Source organism: Podarcis erhardii (genome assembly GCF_964252035.2).
Source record: "Podarcis erhardii genome assembly, chromosome: 5".
Taxonomy (NCBI): Eukaryota; Metazoa; Chordata; class Lepidosauria; order Squamata; family Lacertidae; genus Podarcis; species Podarcis erhardii.
The window spans coordinates 28,417,776-28,439,733 of NC_138509.1; the positions used below are offsets into that span (position 1 = coordinate 28,417,776).

The window sequence follows — 21,958 nt, forward strand, 5'->3', positions numbered from 1 at the left end:
TATAATGAACTGGTTCAGTGATGCATAATACAGAATCTTGTCAACAGAATGCTTGTTAAGATTCTGTTCATAAAATGTCACAATTTTAAAGCCTCCTTATTTATTTATTTATTTATTTATTTATTTATTAAATTTATCCACCGCCCTTCATCCAAGGATCACAGGGTGATTTGCAGTATAGAAACACTGGGATATAAGGCATACATTTATCCTGCTAAGTCACATAGCACATTTTAAATTTTAAATCCCTGTGGTCTGATAGAATTAATATTTAGATGATGTAGACTGATTTTAATTTTTTTGTTTTTTTTAAATGTAGCTTCCCTCAGCTAGGTGACCTCCACACATACACACACAAAAGTAAGCTGTCTAGCTCATTTGGAACTGAAATGCTACAGAAAATACATGGATAACAATAACACTTTCACAAAACAATCCCTTGGCAATTTGTCTACTTTAAAATACTGGAATTACTGATGGAGGAGTGGCTGTGAAGGATAAGTACAGCTATGGGTGGGTTATTTGGAGATTCTTGGTAACATTCATGACTAACTTGGGCTAGAGCATGGGCATTGTTTTAATATATTAGAGGAATATAATTACACTTTCTTTGGAATCCTTAACAATGGGACTTGTGCTTTTGCACCTCAGTTATCTAAAATGATTTATTGTGTTTATTAATCCCTTTTTACACCAGAAGTGTCTTAAAGAGATTTACAAAAATTGTAATACAGTAATACAAAATAGTACAAATATTAAAACCAAGTAAACAAAAAGCAAAGAACACATCCATATATGTAAAAGGCAAGTACCACTGTCAACATGGGAAATATGAGCAGCAGCCTTTGTAACTAAGAAAGAAGATGTCCTTCCGCTCCCCCTTTTTAGTTGCTCTGCAGAGCTATTCCTGTGTAGAGAGCCCATTGATTTCAGTGGGTAGAGGATAATGTTGCAAAGCTACAGAATGTCCTAAGCATACTTAGATTGCAATGAATGGGATTTTCTCCTGAGTACATATGATTAACTCTGAGATGAAATCTAGCTTTTTCAGCTGGTGAGGATCCTAACAGTCCTCCCTTTTCAATATGTGAGAATGATGAATTACTTTCAGGCTTCTCTATAACCTGCAGGAGGAGCCTGATGGCTGTATGAATAACAGAGGAAAGAAAAAGGAGTGTGGCTTCTCCTGGTAGTAAGTTTACATAAATATGAAGTGGTGTTTGGAGTGTAGGACTAGAACCTGCGAAGACCAGGGTTCCAGTCCCCACTCAACAATGAAGCTGAGTATGTCCTTGGGCCAATCACTGCCTTTCAGCCTAACCCACCTCACAGGGGGGTTGTTGGGATTAAAGGAGGAGGGGGAGAACCATGTATGCAGCCTTGAGCTCCTTGGAGAAAAGGGGGGCAGAATGCAATAAATAAAATAAATTACAAATCAAAGATGAGAGAGTGCAGAGTGACTCAGAAACATCAGCATTTTTTAACACAGATACAGATACAAGGTAAATCTTGGGGCCTCTAATACTTAACATTTGTACAGTATATCACTTTCTGAAACAGTTCAGACAATCTAATTGTAATCCTTTCAATAATTCTTTATGGTAAGTTAGCATTATATCCTTATTATCCCACATACTGCAGACGTGGAGGGGAAGTGAGGTAGTTTGCCTAAGGTCATCCAGCTAAGCTCACGGCGGAAGCAAGATTCAAACCTGGACATCAATATTCATAGTTCAGTCTCTTGGCCACTATGCTACATTATTAAAAAGCAACCCCAACAAATGCCTTTAAACTACACTGTTCTTTTTTAAAAAATGTGTATCATAAATTATGAATCAATGTAAGCAAAATCATACTAGAGCATTACAATGTAGATAAAACGTATGCATTATCACACACTGTTTAGTTTCAAAACAAAATAGAATTTGACAATTATTCTATAAATCTGATTGTTTTCTCCTCTGATGAAGTACATAAGTTTCACTAATATTATTATATTCCAAATAATTTCAAACCATTCTACAATTACTGGTGTTTAACTTTGCTTCCACACTTTAGCAATAGTTACCGTTACTGCTCATTTTTTAGACATTGTGTTTTTTCTTTGAATGGCATGCTCTCAGTGACTGTGGTTAACGCTTAAAGTGTCATTCTTAATGATATCATCCATATATTTTTATTTCAGAACTGTAGCATTGATCACACGTGTTTGCATCTATACAACTCCCAAGCACCCTCAAGTAAAGGATGGTGCCTTATAACACATCTACTGTTCCTTAGTCTTTTATTTTATTTCATCCTTCCTTGTATGCAGCAGCAGTGTGTAAGACAAGTAGTTACAGTACCACAGAAGAGAGGATTAAGTGATTACTTGGCATTTGAAAATTGCATGTCTGTTTAAGGGCTCTTACAAGTATTTAGAAGAATGTATTCTCACTGTGGTATACTTGGCTTCCTGACAAATTTCCTCCCTAAGCTGAGCACAGCATCAGCATCCTACCAGAATAAAACAAACAGGCACCAGCATACTTCTAAATGACACACCCTAATGGATAAGAGTACGCACACTGTTGGCTTGAAACTAATTACAGAAATTGATCTGCTGTGGGTTCTTGGTGTTGTTTTTTTTAAGAGAGCATAATATGTAAATGTAACACAGTTAATTCATATGACTTATTTGGGGAAACTAGTCCAGATTTTTTTTTTAAGCACAAATATAAGCACCATCAATAATCTATATTATTTAACTTCTTTAATTAATTAATTATGTTTTCAGCATATTAAATGGCTATACTTGTTATCAGGATCATTGCACTGTTGGCTTTTTGAGATAATAAAATTGATAAAAAACAGGTATCACACATGGTTGGTTAGAAAGCCTAGATTTTCCAGAGCACCTCTACTCTAAATTCCTAGCCCCACCAATTAACCTGGAATTTGGCCCCTAACAATAAATTAAATATTACTTTTATTTGAATTGACACAGGAGTACAACACCATCCAAAATGTAGGGTGAATGTTTCAAGTCCTGTGTAAGCAATCAATTCTTATTTTTTTTAGAATGCACATATTCTAAATTATCTGTAGAGGAGGGGTGAGGAATCTGATGTTCTCCAAATGCTACTGGGACTCCATCATCCCTAACCATTGGGCTTGTTGGCTGGGGCTGATGGGAGTAGAAGTGTAACAACCTCTGGAGGGCTAAGTACCCATCCCTCAGTAGAAGCTGAGAGTTTATCCGTTCCTTAACAGAATACATGCACCCATGGGTATTTTTCTTCACAGCATACCTTTTTAAATTAACGAGTTAAAAATGAAAATTGTGCATAGATATCACAAGTGTATGTATATGTATTTATATTTAAAGTTAAGCCAGTATGTTTAAGTTACATATGGATCTATGGTTAATCAAGAACAATTAACAGTGTTTTTCCCAATAACTTCAATCTATCATAGCCTACAAAACAGACTGATAACAATGAAGTAACTAAAGGTCAAATCAAACTTCAGTATGTTAAAAAAATTATCATTTCATTTTAATTATGTATTCCAGTTAATCATTATATCAATTTAGATCACTAAATCTTCTTCAATCTTTCTGATCATCATTGTTTTCTTTTTCTCCAAAACATTAATTTATCCATTTTCCAGTTTAATTAAATCAGCCCATCAGTTCATCAACATTGCTAATATCCCCACCCTAATTCAATCATTAACCTAAAAATATTCGTATTCTTGCAGAGTTATGGATTCAGCTGAATGGGAATATAATATAGTAGTTCATTAAGCTAATTCATCCTAATTTTCAATTAGTCTCTTCCATGTTATCAGAAACACTACCAGCTCAGAGAACTCTATTCCTGTAAGGTAAAAAATAATAAAAATAATATCAAATCCTGAATTTTCCATTCAATTAAATCAATGTGCAGAACAATTCTGTGCATGTGTACTCTCCTAGACTTCCTTTGGCAGTTTAGCTGCTGCTAATCCTTGGAGCTCACTCATCTTTTCTTCTTTGCACTCTTGCTTTGAAAATGTACTGTAGACCAAAGTGGTTTTCAAATGCTACTTTTCACATGGAAAAGGTTACTACTGCTGTCACCTCTCTGTCTGCATAGATGCAAACATTTATTTTATGAAGAAATAATCCATGTGGCTGGCATAGGAAAGGTAGGGTCAAGTAGCAATTGGATGCTGGGATTTAGATTGACATGTTAACTTTGAAATAAAGCTTCTGAAATTCAAGCCAAGAAGGATGTTAATGAAAATAAACAGACCTCCAGACCTGTCACCAAAAAGATACAGACTTGCTACTTCTGTGGGGATTTGGTTCTGGAGATTGCATATCAAGCTGAAATTGTGTATAGCCAGAACAACCCCAGAACTGACTCCTGCGACCATCCCTATCTTTCTGGATCTGGCATACCAAGCAGGTGCCCGCCCCCTTCCTAGCAAGGTAGAGAGCTTTTAAGCTCTCCGCCTCACTTACCAGGCTTTGGGAGGCTATCATACCAGCTCTGAAAGCCTCCCAGACCTTGGTAAGTGAGGCGGAGAGCTTAAAAGCTCTTTCCACAGTGGGAAAACCTAGCACGGACTGAACCTTTAAGGGAAGGCTTTGTGTGGCTCTACAGGAGGAGACTTGCCAATAGATTGGCCCAATTCACAGGATTTGTTTTGCCTGCTCTGCATTGGCATGGAGATGAATCATCTAGTGATAGAAGCATGGTAAATAGAATAATTTGGTCACATTTTTGGTAGGTAGGTGTGTGAATTCACTAGGCAGGATTAATCTTTGGTGATCACTCTTAGTCTCTTTGAGGAGTTTAGTCCCAAAACTTGCCTACAAGGCTGTGAGACATGTTGACAAGGTAAGGATCAACTTAGAGGCTAACCTGTACACAGTGGTACCTCGTTCCAGAGGTCCGTTCTTAACCTGAAACTGTTCTTAACCTGAAGCACCACTTTAGCTAATGGGGCCTCCTGCTGCTGCCACGCCGCCACAACACGATTTCTGTTCTCATCCTGAAGCAAAGTTCTTAACCCGAGGTACTATTTCTGGGTTAGCGGAGTCTGTAACCTGAAGAGTATGTAACCAGAGGTACCACTGTACTATGTGCTTGGAGTTGCAGCAGTCAGATTTCTGGACATATTATCACCTATACATATTCATTTTTAGGGATTCATTAAATGATCTCATTCAGCACACTTTAATTGTGTTTTATTTCTCTGTCATGGTCACAAACAAAAATCTGACTCGAGCTAGATCCGATAATCTAAATCTTTCTGTAAATGACTGCTGGATAGCTGCTTGAATTGTATGAAAGGCTAAGCTATTATTTATATAAAAGTATCTAACTTTTAGTCTGAAATAAATTATACTACTCTAGCTTGGCAGGTTGCTTGTTAAGAGCAAAACCACACATGGTTAATCTAACTAATCCTCTCATTAGCCTTTCTGCAATTATGGGGGGCAAAGTAAACTCTCTGATTGTGATTGACATCTGTTTGGTTTGGCTTTCAGTTGAGCAAGCTTAAGCCTGTATTATAAAATGTAAGCCTTAATGAAATCTTTTTTTAATTATTATTTTTTAATTGGAACATCTTTCTCTCTTTTCAATTAGTATTTTTATGTGAATATGAAATTTATCTAAACATAAGAAAAGTGTCAAGCTCATGCAAAAGTTGAGAGGATAAGCTGTGTTCATACTACAGAATTCTGGGTTTCTGTTGCAGGAGATTCCTGTCACCTTTCTAGTGTGAAAAGTCAACCACCATCCTTCTCATAACATCACAGGTTTTGATTAATAATGCATGCAGAGTTCACTGGGTGAGTAAATACTCTATATGTATATATGGTGTTTGCACTTGTTTTATGCAGTATCGTTTCTGAATGATTGAGCCTGAAGTATAAAATGCAATATATTTCTGGAACCAGTGATGGGACTCAAAGGAGAATGAGTTTTCAGAGTGCAAACAGCGGGTGCAATCCACTGTTAAGGCCCATTGATGTCTGTAGAATTAAAATAAGTGTTCAACTCTCTTCCATTGGAAACAGTTGGACTTCTTAGAGTTGAATGTGCTTAACTTTGGTTAGACTATGGAGTTTTGCCCACTGCACAGCCTGCTATCCATCAAGCCAGAAGTCCTCCTTCCAGCCATTGTAAGGAAGCCATCAAGGGCTCAATAGGCAACCAGTGGCAGGTAGCAAAAATGGGAGGGTTATCAAGCCCCTTGTGGATAAAGTTGTGCAGGCCTGGTATGCCTTAAATGAATTTATGGTTCCAGTGCATGAGTGGGGGGTAAGCAGTATATTTCCAAGACTGAGCCTGGAGCTGTAAGTGGTTCAGGAAGCTTTTTGTCTGCTGCTACTATCATTTTCCAATGTCAAATCAATTTCAATAACCAAGTTTTATGCAAAACTTAAAATAATCTATTTCTAAGCCTGTGTTGGCTTTGTATGCCAATGAAAGCAGAACATTAGCATATGTGCTCAAAAAAATATCAATTTGAAGCATGATAAAGAATGAAAATTGGAAACTTTTGTATTTTTATCCTGTTAATGTGAATTTCGGTGACATTACTAAAGTCTTTCAGTCTTTCTGGTAACCTACTTCTCCGAAGAAGAGTGGTGAAGTCTGATACAACCAGGTTAATTTGCTGGACACATCTGAAAGTGGGCAGAGAAGCATTGTTTAATAGGAACTAGGGTAGACAGAAGGTATGACAGGAAAGAGAATGAATCAAGTACCAAATGACTGGTCTGAGCCCTCCAACACATTTTTTAGAATGATGGGAAAAGGCAGCAGATGCAGCCTGTTGCATATTTTATCCAAAAGATAATCCACTATACAGTTCATCGTAACAATTATCTATATTTGGAACCAAGAAAGGAGATTCCAGCTAAACATTAGGAATAACTTTCTAAGAGGAAGTGCTGTTCAATAGTGGAATGGACCACTTCAGAAGGGACTACTTTCCTTAGATGTCTTTAAACAGAGGTTGAATGACCATCTGTCAGGGATTCTTTAGTTGTCATTTCTGAATTGTGGAGGATTGGATCAGATTATCTTTTGGGTCCCTTTCAATGTCACCTTTCACACTAGTATTGTTTAAACAAAGAAAATCCCTGTACTCACTGAAATATATTTATTGGTCACAAGGAAAACTAAGAACCTGGAGAGAACCATAGATTAATAGATAGTGGTTGAAGGCAAGAAGTAATATTTGGAACAATCATCTGGATTAATCAATCTGAAAGTGTCTCTTTCTGCAGAAAGATTTACCTTCTGCAGAAAGATTTACCTTCTGGCTAGACTCAAAAGTGGGGATGCAAGTTCCTATGGGAAAGCTTTCTTAGGATGAATTAAATAACGGTTGGAAGCACTGTCACACAGGCCCATCTTGAAATTGTGGGCAGGTTTGTAATCTGATATTGATTGCCGATCGCACTTCATTGAAGTGTATCTATCTCAAAAAGTCTGTCTGGTGTAGTGGTTAGCTATGAAACTCACTGGGTGAGATCTTGAGCCAGTCATTGTCTCTTAGCACTAGCCTACTTCACAGGGTTGTTGTGAGGAAAAGATGGGAAGGGGAGAACCATGTACACAACCTTGATTCCTCTTGGAAGAAAGGTGGGGTAAAAATATAATTATAAATAAATAAGCTCAATTGTCTGACTGCCTATTCAACTTGAAGTTCATGTCTTACTCGTTAGCGATGGAACCCAACTTTGAAAGGTTCACATCAGTAACACTGCAGTGAGCAATGAAAGATAATGGAGTAAAGAAATCTTTTCCATATACTGTGATGGGAGAAAAGAGGAGTAAAATGTCACCTCTTGAAAGTGGAGAATAAAAGCTTCATGTCGTATAAACCTTACAGATATATCTCCTTCTCCGTAGAAGAGTATCAGTGGAGACATAAAGATAAAAAGTTTTGAAAGATCTTGTCATCCTTGCTCTTAGGTTGTCAAATGTAACTTTCAAAGGCAGGCTGCCAAGCCATGTGCCATAGGTTGTTCAGGGGAGGGTGGGGGGCGTGATCATACACAGATAGCCACAATCCAAGGGCTCCTATAAAGCAGATATTTCTCTTGAAGTAGTGGGCATGTTGTTTCAGCAGATCCTTTTGCTGAACTGGAAGCTTAATAAATAGATTGTGGTCTAGTAAGGAGACCTGCTCATTTAAAGCCCGTGTGTGTGTGTATGTGTTTATTACTCCTCTGTTTCCTGACCTACAGTGTATTAGTGATGCCACAAAAGGGCATTTTTGCTCAAATGTTGGAACACTAAACTTTATTGTGAAGACTAAACTCTGCTGCCAATTCTTTTCTTGACTGCTTTGCATTTTCTGCTGGTGGGGGCATGGGATACTTCCTGTTATATGCCCTCTACGTCCACAGTTTAGGAAGTTATGCAAATCAAAAGTGTGTGTCTGTAGAAGAAATCATACAGTTCCTATTACTATTCTGTGTATACCAGACCCATATACCTATTTGCTGACTCAGACATAGTGTGATAAGCTGGAAGTTGAGTAATGAAGCTAGAAGAACTTTCTTCAGCGTTTATCCAACTTCCATAGTCTACATTCCATATATTCAAAGAACACATACAAATGTTAGGACATCACACAATTTAGGGGCAGAGGCTAGAGATAAGCATGCTTTCCTGCTGACTTAATTCCACAGAGTGTCTGGGATGTCTGTTCATTTATGTTTCTAGGTCAGAAAGTTTGCAAGTGAGTAAAATTTTAAATTAGACCCAGTTTCATATAATATTTAAGAAAGTTTAAAGGGACTAGCTCCACAGGTTCTCAAATGTTTTGTATGAGAAGGCATTCCCATATTGCCTCAAAATCAATTTCATGCGAAATTTTGTTAGCAACTCCAGAGATGCAGTTTTGTACTCTCAAATTACATTAACCTCAGTGTCAGTTCTTACAGTGAATTTTAGGTAGCATTGTTAGGAACAACAGAAGAAACTCAGTGGTATGGACATCACTTTCCAACAAAATAATAATATGTCTTGATATTTGCTTGCCTGATTCCAGTGCTATTGCATGAGGATAAAAGGAGTCTAGATGTAGTAGGATGGGGATCATTTAGTTCAGTGGTCAACTTGTGTCCTGCCCCATGTTGCTGGACTACAACTTCCATCTCTGCCCGTGATAGTTAGGGTTGATGGGAGTTGGAGTCCAACAACATTTGTAGGACCATAGGTCCCCTAATTTAGTTGATCCAAGAAGTAGGAGATAAATCTCTAAAAATAGTTCAGGGGACTAGAGTGAACTTGGATGGCTTCAAAAAAGGAATAGACAAATTCATGGGGGATAAGGCTTTCCATGGCTACTAGCCATGATGGCTATGCTCTACTTCCACTGATGGAGGCAAGATGCCTCTGGCTACCAGTTCCTCGCAATCACAGGTGGGGAGAGTATTGTTGTGCTCGGGTTCTGTTTGAAGACTTCTTACGGGAATCTGGTTAGCTGCTGTGAGAACAGGATGCTGGACTAGATGGGCCTTTTGCCTGATGCAGCAGCTCTTCATGTATTCTTATGACTTGGGAAAGATGAGGGAAAGGTGTTTGTTTATCACATATTTGATCTAGTTCAGACGTGTTACATGTGGGCTATGAACCAGGTAGTTACAGACCAATAGTGTTCAAAACTTGTCTATTGTGCCATGTATGTCAAAAGCTGCATGTTATGGATCATTTTTCAATTATTTTGATTTTCTGGAAAACATTGAATTGGAAAATGTCCCTAGGCAAATTAGGCTACTTGGCACAGGGTAATTTGCACCAGAGCATTTTTTTAGTATGTACCAGAAAATTTCCTGATGCCCTAGAGAGTGATCTAATTTAGTGTACTGATTTTACTTGTATTTAGTAAACAAAGCTGAAAACTTTGAAATTGCCAGGCTTGCCTAATTTTTATTTGCTATTGGCATCTATTCAATTTTTTTTTTCCCCACTGGCAAAATCACTGTAATTGCCCTAGAATGTATCAGGACTTCAGCTGTCTAGATGAGAGTTAAGGTATGCTTCTACGATATTACCAAATGCCATGTGATACAGGACCTTGTTTGATTGAAAAAGACCATTTACAGTATAATCAGGAGCAGTGGTGATTGTAGCTTAGTGTGGCTGTGGGGGACCCCAGGAGTGGGGATTTTCACCCATGCGATCACCAGTGGCATCTTCAGCCTCAGTCAGTTGTAGGGTCTTCTGGGGTTTTCCGCCCAAATTTGAAATTTAAAACTGCCATTCACAGCCAAAGTAGGGAGCACAAGTGTTGAGACAGACCTGACGAAGACTGTCTCCACTCAGAACTGCCTCCATGCCTTATATTCCTGTTGCATTGGGAGTGGGCAGCACAGTCTGCAACGGTCAGCCCATCTGCCCACCCTGTATATATTGGTGGAAAAAGCATTGGGTTGGTCTAAACTGGAACAAAGGGGTCCTGGTAAAGGGGTCCACGGCGAAAGACCCAGATGGGGACTAATGGACCAGAAAGTCAGGGAGGCAGCAGTTGCAATTGACAGGAACAAAATGGCCCCAAATATTATGTGCTTCTGGCCAAACATTTTACCTACATTCACTCATAACACTGAAGTGCTGGCTAGATGACATTGGAGAGGTCTTGGCAAAACTATGAAGTCCACTTTCATCATACAAAACTGCTAGGTAACATGTTAAGACTTCGTGTATTCTATTAATGCATTTTCACCAGAGCTACTGTTATCAGCAGGATCCAAAATTGCTGTAGTGTAAATCTATTTGTGGCAGAAACTCAAGCTTGGCAGCTAGGTGTGATTGATTGATTGATTGATTGATTGGTTTATTACGGCCATTGGCCCATATCTAAAAACAATACATCAAAATTTATCCATAAACAATACAATTTAAACAGTTCCAAGTTAAAACACCCCTATAAAACCAATTTTACTTCAATTAAGTAAACTATACACAATAAGCTCCCTCTATGTCAACCGCAATTCAAATCTCTCAGATTTTGGGGGATATGCGTCTTAGTTCTGGCACTTATTGATGGTTCTTAGGTTTGGCTAAGCTGTCAGAGTCAGTTACAGATAGGTAGCCGTGTTGGTCTGCCATGGTCAAAACAAAATAAAAAAATTCCTTCCAGTAGCACCTTAAAGACCAACTGAGTTAGTTCTAGGTATTAGCTTTCGTGTGCATGCACACTTCTTCAGAAGAAGTGTGCATGCACACGAAAGCTAATACCTAGAACTAACTCAGTTGGTCTTTAAGGTGCTACTGGAAGGAATTTTTTTATTCTGTCAGAGTCATACAGTGATCCATTTCTCCTCTTATGAAATAAGACATTTATCAGGTATCTAGCGACTGCAAGGGATCTACTTGAGTCTTTGTCGTTTATTAAGTATATTATTTGGGCTTCCTGAGGTCTGTCAGCTATTCTCGATAAATATGGGGCCAGAAACTTGGACCGTGAAGCCGAATGTATAGACAGAAGATTATATGACAACAGAAGATTATATGATGTATAGACAGAATGTATAGACAGAAGATTATATGACAACAGAAGATTATATGATATAACGATTCTGTAGATCCACTTTTACAGTCACAGAGGAGTGAGATCTGTCCGTTGGAGAGTCTGTTACCCAACACATTTGATGGGAAAACATTGAATCTAGCCTTTATAAAGGCGTACCTGTGCATCACCACAGATAAGGTAGTTAAATAAGATGGAAGCTTTGTTGGTGGTGTTAAGCCAAGGTTTATCGGCGAACAGGTGCCACCACCTGTCGCAATATTAAATTGTAAATCCATCTCCTCTAATTTGTGAGTTATAATTCTCTTGGCAGAAATTAAATCCAATTTTAGTAGTTCAGATGGAGATAGTCCTAAGGACACAAGTTTCCCATGTATTATTTTTGCCCAAGGGCTAGGGAAGTCGTCTCTCCAGAGACACTGTATCAAGTGGAGATTTGGAAGTTTATGCCATAATGCCAACCAGTAACAGAGGATGCATTTCCATAATGTGGTTTCTAGAGATGTAACATTTAGTTTGAGACGTATAGCAGTATTGCCTACACACCTGGGTAATTTTAGCAACCTTCTTAGCAGTTGGTTTTGGATTACCTCCAATTGGGTTAGATTAACAAAGGACCCCCATATTGGGATTGCATATGCTATTGTTGCAATCACCTTTGCCTTGAAAACTTTTAACACTGATGGAATATGGAAAGCCCCATCTGAAAAGAAAAAAACGCAGTAGCGCAAAGGAAAGGGCTTTAGCTCTATTTAATACATATGCCAGATGGACCTTCCAGCCCATGTTGTGTTGGAGAAGGACTCCCAAGTATTGAAATTTAAAGACTTGGTCAATGGCTTTTCCGTCTATTCTCCAATTATAGGTTTTTCGACTCTTGGTGAAAATTAGAACTTTGGACTTGGCATGATTAATTGTAAGAAAATTTGATTTGCAGTAAGCATCAAAAATTTTCAGTGCCCTCCTAAGGCCTACTCTTGAGAAAGATAGGATCACTGCGTCGTCTGCGTAGAGTAGAAGGGGGCAACGATATTGGGCAAGGCGGGGGGCATGGATCGTTTCTTGAGAATCTATCAGAGGCGCCCTCATATCACTTATAAATAGATTAAAAAGGGTCGGAGCAAGGATACATCCTTGACGGACACCTCTATTGATGGTTACTGAATTTGAGAGGTCGCCGGCCGGAGTGATTCTCACCCTTGCGGCTGATCCATCATGCAATTTAGTTATTAGCCACAAAAGTCTTTTGTCTATTCCCCATCGTGCTAATTTTCCCCAAAGTAATCCCCTGGGGATGCTGTCAAAAGCGGCCTTTAAATCAATAAAGGCTGCACAAAGTTGGCCTCTATTTGGGGCGGAATATTTCCGGGCAAGGTGGTATAAAACTAAGACATGATCAACCGCTGACTGATTCGGTCTAAAACCAGCCTGTTCAGGCCCAATCAGGTTGTTCTCTTCGGCCCACTTAGTAAGCTTAGTTAACAAGAACCGTGCATATATTTTCCCAATTATTGACAATAAACTGATATTCCTGTAATTTCCCGGGTCATCTGTCGAGCCCTTTTTATGAATTGGAATAATAATTGCATCCTTCCATATTCTTGGAACCTTCCCACTGTTGTTTACGGCATCAAAAGTAACGGCCAGGATTTTCACCCACCAGTGTGCATGAAGTTTTATAGCTTCCGCCGGGACTAGGTCGGGACCGGGGGCTTTTCCAACTTTGAGATTGGAAATGAGTCCGTGGATTTCTTCCGGGTCAGTGGGTGGCCAAAGAGGGAGCTGCTCATAGAATCCATCGATTTTATTAATATTAAGGTCTGGTAAGGCAAAATAGTTCCTTAGAAATGATTCCCAAACTGTGGCAGGAATAACAGTTAGTGGGTAACTTTTAGCTTTTCTGTTAACCAACAGCCAGAATTTTCGGGAATTACGGGTATTTGAGGCAGCTATAAGTGCATGCCAGCGGTTCAGTTGCCATTCCTGTTTGGCCTTTTTTTGCACATATTTGTAAGCTGATTTTGCCTGATAGTACTCCTTGGGAAGCATAGTCGCCCCTGAGGATTTGTAATCATTATAAATAGCACAAAGATGTTGTTTGGCTTGTTTGCAATTACGGTTAAACCACAGTGCACCTGTCTTGGAGTGGGCCCGATTTACCTGGTGGGTTGGGACAGTAAAGAATGACGTGAGGTCATTCAAATAGATTAATAGTTTGATCGTGTTCATATGAGGTTATGTCAAGGGCTGAATAGGTTTGTATGATCTCCTGCTGAAAAAATTGAGAATATTTTTGAGCCTGCGTTACAGACCACTTTATACCCTTCACTCGTAATGCCGTATTAATGCCCTCTACCGGGTTTTCTGTGTTAGTGTCTAATTGAGTTGGATGACTGTACTCGTCCCCGTGCCAGTCTAGGTCAAACATAGCAGCAAGTGGAAGGTGGTCACTGAACTGAATATTGTCAATCTTAAAAGAGAGAGCTTTCGGCATCAGATCACTCGAGGCTAAAAGGTAATCTAGTACACTGTTTGATTTTATGCCTAGGTGGGTATACTCCCCCGGTATATCGGGAGGGCAGCAACCATTCAGGGGTACTAGGTTTAAGCGAATAGCCATTTGGTAAAGAAGTACTCCCGCCTCGTTTACTTTAGAGTCTTTTGAGGTTCTCCTCACGGCGTGTCTCAAATCATAATTGTCGAGGCATGGAGCAGACCACCATTTAGCTTTAGTTAAATTGACCCAATTTGCTGCTATGCGTGCGTTAAAGTCACCCCCAATTAAGGATTGGCTATTGGAATATTTAACTCGGCATGATACTAAATGATCTTCTAATATTTCCCATCTATCATGCAGTTCAAGGGACGAACCCCCTGGCGGGAGGTAGACATTGGAGATTAGCAGTGATACTTCCCCCCCCCCCGACATCAACCCGGATAAAGCATAGGGGGGAGCAGTCAAAACTAATGAAAATTTGAAATGCAGCTTCAGTGAGATACCAATTACTAGACCACCTTTCGGCCGTCCTCCTTTCTGGGAGGGGCAAGCTGGAAGAGATAGAAGGTCGAATCCGTTTATAACAATTTCACCCTCCTCCCAAGTTTCTTGCAATAGAATGATATGAAACGAATTGATATACGACTGGAATTCTGGGTCACATTTTTTCCTACGCCAGCCAGCGATGTTCCAACAGAGGATCGATATTGGTGGTTTTTTGGGTTGTCCGGCTAACCGTCATTTAAATTCTTGTGGGAAGCTCTTATGCAGCAAGGACGCTCCCTTAAAGAAGTCCGTAATTTTCCTTTGCTGAGGGTTGACGTCCTGGTGTGGTGAGTCTTTTGCTCTGGTGCGCGCCGGTTGTGGTGGGTCTTTTTTTTTTTTTTAAAATAATTTTTATTAATTTTACAACACAAACAAAAAACAAACAAACATAACACGACTTCCCCATACCTCCCCTTCACTGCATCCTTGTTTTAAAATTTTTTAGCAATCCTTCATCCATTTTTATATTTAATTCTCTTTAAAATTTTCTTAAGCTTAAATTTTTACAGCTGTAATTCTTTATATCAAATCCCTTGACATCTTAACATTCTGAAATTTTACAACAACTTTTAAGATAAATTTTAAATTTTTCCCAGTCCTCTTCCACTGTCTCTCTCCTCTGGTCACGAATTCTGCCGGTCATCTCTGCCAGTCCCATAAATTCAGTCACCTTGGTCTGCCATTCTTCCAGAGTAGGTAGTTCTTTAGTCTTCCAATACTTTGCCAAGAGAATTCTTGCTGCTGTTGTTGCATACATAAAAAATGTTCTATCTTTCTTTGGAATCATTTGGCCTACCATGCCCAAGAGAAAAGCCTCCGGTTTCTTTGCAAATGTCCACTTAAGGATTTTCTTAATTTCATTATAGATCATTTCCCAGTAGGCCTTAATCTTCGGGCAGGTCCACCAAAGATGATAAAAAGTTCCTTCGCATTCATTACACTTCCAACAGTTGTTATTGGGCAAATGATATATCTTTGCAAGCTTGACTGGGGTCATGTACCATCTATAGATCATTTTCATTATATTCTCTTTTAAGGCACTACATGCCGTGAATTTAATACCTGTGGTCCATAACTGCTCCCAGTCAGCAAACATAATATCATGACCAATGTCTTGTGCCCACTTAATCATAGCTGATTTGACCGTTTCATCCTGTGTGTTCCATTTTAGCAGCAGATTGTACATTCTAGACAGATTCTTAGTATTGGGTTCTAACAATTCTGTTTCTAGCTTTGACCTCTCCTTCTGGAATCCTAGTTTCCTGTCCTGCTTAAATGTCTCATTAATCTGGTAATAATGTAACCAGTCTCGGACTTTAGGTTTTAATTTCTCAAAACTCTGTAGTTTCAACTTTTCACCATCATATTCTATAATTTCACAATATTTTGGCCAGTCTGAATCCAGGTTCAGTCTTTTTACCGCCTTAGCTTCCATTGGTGACAACCACCTGGGGGTTTTACTCTCCAACAAATCTTTATATTGATTCCATACATTATACAGTGCTTTCCTGACAATATGGTTTTTAAAGTTTCTATGAACCTTTACCTTGTCATACCATAAGTGTGCATGCCAACCAAAGTTATTATCGTAGCCTTCCAGATCCAAGATATCTGTATTCTCAAGAAGTAGCCATTGTTTCAGCCAGCAAAAAGCTGCTGCTTCATAATAAAGTCTTAAGTCCGGCAGGGCGAAACCCCCTCTATCCTTTGCATCAGTCAAAATCTTAAATTTTATTCTGGGCTTTTTGCCCTGCCAGACAAATTTAGATATATCTTTCTGCCACTTCTTGAAACAGTCCATCTTGTCTAAAATTTGCAGTGTCTGGAACAAAAATAACAATCTCGGCAATACATTCATCTTGATAACAGCAATTCGGCCTAACAAGGAAAGTCTCAGCCTAGACCATATATCAAAATCTTTCTTCACTTCCAACCAACATTTCTCATAATTATCTTTAAATAGGTTCACATTCTTAGATGTTAAATTCACCCCCAGATATTTCACTCTTTTTGCAATTTCCAAACCGGTTTCTCTTTGGAAACTATCTTTTTCCCCCATCGTTAGATTTTTTTCCAACACCTTTGTCTTATGTTTATTTAATTTAAAACCTGCTACTTGACCAAATATTTCAATTAATTCCAGAACTCTTTTTGTACTGGCTTCTGGCTGTTGCAATGTCAAAACTAGGTCATCTGCAAATGCTCTTAACTTATAATGTTTAGTTCCGACCTGTATTCCTTTAACCAGCTGGTCCCTTCTAATCATATTCAGCAAAACCTCCAGTACCGATATAAACAATAGGGGGGATATTGGGCATCCCTGTCGTGTCCCTTTCTCAATTGGGATCTCGTCCATGACCATACCATTTACAATTAGTTTAGCCTTTTGCTCAGAATATATTGCACCTATACCGTTTTCAAAATTTTGGCCTACCCCCATCCCTTGAAGATTCCTCTTCATAAAACTCCAGCAAATGTTGTCAAAGGCTTTCTCTGCATCCACAAAAATCAACACAGCTTTTCTATTTATGTCAGTTTCCAGAAGTTCCAAAATGTCTATAATGTTCCTCACATTATCTGACATTTGTCTGCCTGGTAGAAAGCCTGTTTGGTCCTTGTGAATCTCCTCTAACAAAACTTTTTTAAATCTTTTTGCTAAAATGTCTGCAAAAATTTTGTAATCCACATTCAAAAGTGATATAGGGCGGTAGTTCCTAACTTGATGTTTTTCAAATTCTGATTTCGGTATAAGTGAGATGAATGCTTCTTTCCACGATTCGGGAGCCTTTTTCCCCTCCAAGATTTGGTTACAAACTTCTTTCAATGGTTGTACTAACCATTCCTTCAATGCTTTGTAGTATCTCGCGGTCAGCCCATCTGGTCCTGGTGATTTTCCTAGTTGCATATCCTGAATGGCACCCTCTATTTCTTGATCTGTAATTTTCTCATTCAACCTCCTTCTGTTTTTTTCCGAAATTTTTGGCAGGCCGTGTTTTTCAATAAATTCTTCTATCTCTTGTTCATTCTTTGGCCCTTGTTTGTACAGTTTCTTGAAAAAACTTTGAAAACAATTACTTATCTCATTTGGTTTATTAACAAACTTCCCATCTACTTCGAGTGATGTCACCGTATTCAACTTTTGTCTCTTTTTCAATTGCCATGACAGTAGCTTCCCACATTTATCTGCTGACTCGAAGGTCTTTTGCCTCATTTGTTTTATTTTCCATTCTATTTCCTGATTCATCAGTTCCATATATTGTGTTTGATGAAACTTTATTTCTCTTAAAATCTCATGAGTCTTTTGCTCTGGTGCGAGCCGGTTGTGGCACGATCAAGTTGCAAGGGCCAGACTTTTTGGGGGGCAGAAAAGAGATAGCATCCTGGTGAGTAGAGATAATATTTGGCGATTTTAGCTGTCGGGCCCAACTAGGCTCTGAAGAGGCTCCTGCCAAGTCCGCTGGAGCCGTCCTCTTTGGGGATCTAACCGAAACACTTGTGATCATTTGATTTATATGTCCTGCTGGGTCTTCAGTCCACTCTGTGTTGACTCTCGACACTATAGTGTCTTCCTCACGTAATTTTTGGATTTTTGGTGGAGAAGCCTGACTTGGAGTGGCCACTACCGTCTCAGGTCGTGGATGGTCTTCGATGTATGTTGATTCCAAGTCCGGCATGGAGGGGTGCAGGGGCGACGATTTATCCAGGGGAGTGTTATCCTGAGATTCATTCTTTGATCGGTTAATCTCAGAGGGAACAGATAAATCTATTAAAAGCAGGGATGAGTTACCAGTGTGAAGGGGAGGTGAAGAGTCTGCCTCCAGCAGTGAGACCTTCCCATCCAATGCCGATGGCACCTTATATGCTGGATATTGGGGGATTGTTGTTTCCACCTCCATGGGGCATGGCACCGCTAAGTTAGAGTGGGTATTGTTCATAGTAACTCCGTTGCAGGCGATACTTAGGAGCTGAAGTTTAAGTGAGTCCAGCCTATTTATAATTTCTTGTTGTTCCATCGCTGGTAACTCTCCAAAGGAGGCGATAAGCTCTCTTTCCTCCTGGGGTGTCAAAGAGTTACTGGCACAATCATAGTGTTTAGTTGTAGGAGTGGGGGTACTATGGGACTGGCCCCGACATGAGGTGTACAGCTCAGCCCTCTTTTGTGGTTCAGGATGGGAAGGTTGTACCGTCTCCTTGATTAATCTCTCCGATAGGAGGGGTCTAATTATGGAGTCCATGAAAACTCTCGTTGGAAAAATGCCAAGACTATTCAAAAACACTTTTTGCTGAATAAGAAGAGAGGGGATTTTTGCAGAGCGGAAAGCCAGCATTATTCTCTGATATCTGTTCTGGCGGACTAAGGGAAGCACAGCACAAAGATCTATTTGTGATGTCTCGAGTTTTAGAAGCCATCTGAGGTGCTCTTTAGACCCATGTAGCGTTGTCCAACTTAGGTCCCTTTCCCGGAAGGTTAGGGAAATCTTCCTTGGATGTAGAATCAGGGATTGGCGATTCAGTGCGGGGTTGAGATTGTATTTGCAGTTCTTCATACAATCAGTGTTTGATGGAGCTTTCTGCCGGCGCAATGGAACATCTACTGCCCCATCTTGGGCTGTCTGTGCCGGCTGGTCATCCAGTTTTTGCTGAAGGCTATGCAGCTGAGAGGATAGGCCGTCAATTCTCTTAAATATACAGTTTAGAGTTCTAATTATTAGATGGAGTTGCTCGCATCCTGTGCAGTCCGATTCGGCTACCAACTCCTCCTTCAGATAGGGACCATCCCCATTTGTGTTACCATTAGCGTTTCCAATTTGTAACGTCTCAGGGGCCTCATCTTCTGATGTTGTTTCAAGGGCAATTAGAGGATCGAAACGATTTTGAGTTGCTATTGAGTAGGTACATTCCTCGGGGTCTCTCCCTCCTTTAGGTGAACCCTTTCTCAATTGCTTAGGCCTCGGAGAGGATAATGCCTCGTCAGAGTCTCTTGGACGTTTTCCATGACCCATAAGTCAATTTTGCAGGAGAACCGTCGTGGGCACTGTGCTGGGGAGCTCCTTAAATCCTTTAGTCTTCCTCACAAGAATACTACCACTTCCAGGAGAGTGGTGCCATAAAATTACTCACAGTAAGGCAGTTAGTTCAAGCCTCTTCCTTCCCCTCTTCCTTGTTCCTAGGATTTTCGAGACAGCTCAGTTCCAGCAGTCGGGCAAAATTCACTTCGTAGTATGCAATAAACTAAAAGCTAAAGGAAAGAGCTGGTCGACAGGGCAGAGGATTTATGCCCAGGAGAACCTTTCATTTATCTCTCCCAGTTAGGGAGGCGGCGGCAGCCATGGCGGCAAGTCCGGCGTCAGAGCAACCCAGATAAAAAGAAAACAAAGATAACACAAGCAGCGGGATACTAAAAGATACTAAAAGACAGCCAGCACAGCCAGCAGATCATTAAAACTCACGGATAAAAACAAGGGAGGATAAAAACCGCTTAAAAGCACTTAAAAACTCTGATAAGGGTAAGCGAAATTACTCGGAAACTACCTTCGCCGCCATGTTGGATCCTTCCCTACCGAAGCTCGGCAGCTAGGTGTAATTTGCATATTACCTTTTCTCCAGGTGATCCTGTGCCTGGATACAAATTGAGCCAGAAGGTAAGCATATAGTGTTCATCCACAGGTATGTGGATTTAAAAGCTAGGTGCAGAAGCAGGGCTGAATGGATGTTTGCACTTACAAAGTTCAAAGGGGCCAATTTATTCCAAAGGTGTTGCCATTTGTTAACCACAAATCTGTTTAAAATGCAAGTCTTGTCACAGAGGATTCGTTCACCCTAATGAAACTTGACTCTTGCTCCATTTCTTTGTGGAGGACTGATTTCTAGGACAGTCAATTCATTCCCAGTGAAGCTTCAGTCCAGTCGGACTAAATTTTCACTCAACTGTAAGTGAGTTCTTTTGCTAATCCCTCTTGGAATGCAGTAATTGCCTTACTATTTAGGTAGTAGGTACGATATCCCAAGAGGGTTATTATCTTTTCCTGAGCTGTCGCTGAGCCATTGAAACTATAGCTGCTCAGTGAAGGAAAGGCTAAAGAGAAGTCTCTAGTTCCCAGTCCCTCTATAGCTGCTCCTAGCAGGGAGCAAAAAGAAATTGGTTGAGCCTTGCAGCAAGTGCTCCCCATTGGGAATGGAGAGAACTTCAAAGCTCTTCTCTCCTGTGGTCCTGAAATTCTCAGCATGCATGAGCTGAAAGGAAATGAGTGGAGAGTCATGTAGACTCTATTCTCACATCACTAACATCTATAGATGTTTCTTTACAAGATGCAGGGATATGAATCCCCTTCAAGACTACTTTCTTGATTCTGTGGGCGACAGAAGTAAGACTGTACTATGGCTTTGGAGGTTCATAGGAGGGGCACTTTGTCCGACAGAAGAGCTTCCACTGACGCACTGAGATTTTTTGCTATCTTTATCAGAGTTACTTTTGTTTAAAATTCACACAGAAACATATCTGAGCATATTTGTCTGGTATTTCTGTTGTTAGCTGCCAAATTTGTTGTAGCAAGGTTCTGGAAAGGTGATATTTTACCCACGTATGTGTTGTGAATTGATAAGGTGTGGGAACTTATGGTCATAGAGAAGCTAGAAGTTGTCAAAAGACAAAGCAAGCCAGAAAATGTTTTTGTCAGTGTGGGAACCTTTCTTAACCTTCTCTGAAAATAATTAAAAAATACTGGGTAAATTGACTAAATGCAAAACAATGTATGGACTGCTTAGAGAGTGTTCAGAGACATTCAAATGTAGCAAATGGGAAAGCTAGTTAGGTGGAGGAGAAATATAATGATGTCGTTCACATTGAGAGGTTTTTTTATATATTATTAATGTGAAGTAAAGGGAATGTCATCCAAGCTGATCAGGATTCCACTTCTGTTTAACCATGGCTACTTAGGAAGGTCTGCATTGATGTTCCAGAACCAGAATTCATTCTGTGATATTGCAGTCAGGTAAACTGACCCAGATGGCTATGTGAGCAGACTCTGAATGTGATGATTAGTACATCACAATTCAGGGAAGCTGTAAGGCAACTTTTTAGAACATTAGCAGCTTGGCCATTGTGAGGAGTGGAATACTCTCTGTACCACAGAAGGGCAGAGCAACTGAGGTGAGCAAGGTTCAGGGAGGCTCTGAGGATGAATGTGGATTGCCCAGGACTGGTCTTGCTGCCCAAGGTAGAACAGCAGATGGTGACCTCCCCCAGTCAAGACACATCATACCCAAGCCTGGCCAAGTTATTTTGGCATCCGAGGCCAAAAATCTCTGAAGCGCTTCACAGTAAAAATGCAGTAATAATAAATAATTTAACAATTTGCTGCCCTTCTGTGATGCCAGAAATCA

General features: G+C 39.8%; 1 long non-coding RNA gene across 1 annotated transcript in view; it reads left to right on the top strand.

Annotated features, from left to right (window-relative positions):
- Nucleotides 1-21,958, top strand: part of LOC309342496 — a 578,273-nt gene that overhangs the window by 346,530 nt on the left and 209,785 nt on the right. Inside the window, exons 9-10 of the long non-coding RNA XR_014156853.1 lie at nt 5,734-5,827; nt 20,183-20,217. This is a non-coding gene — a long non-coding RNA (uncharacterized lncRNA). The remainder of the gene's footprint in view (nt 1-5,733; nt 5,828-20,182; nt 20,218-21,958) is intronic.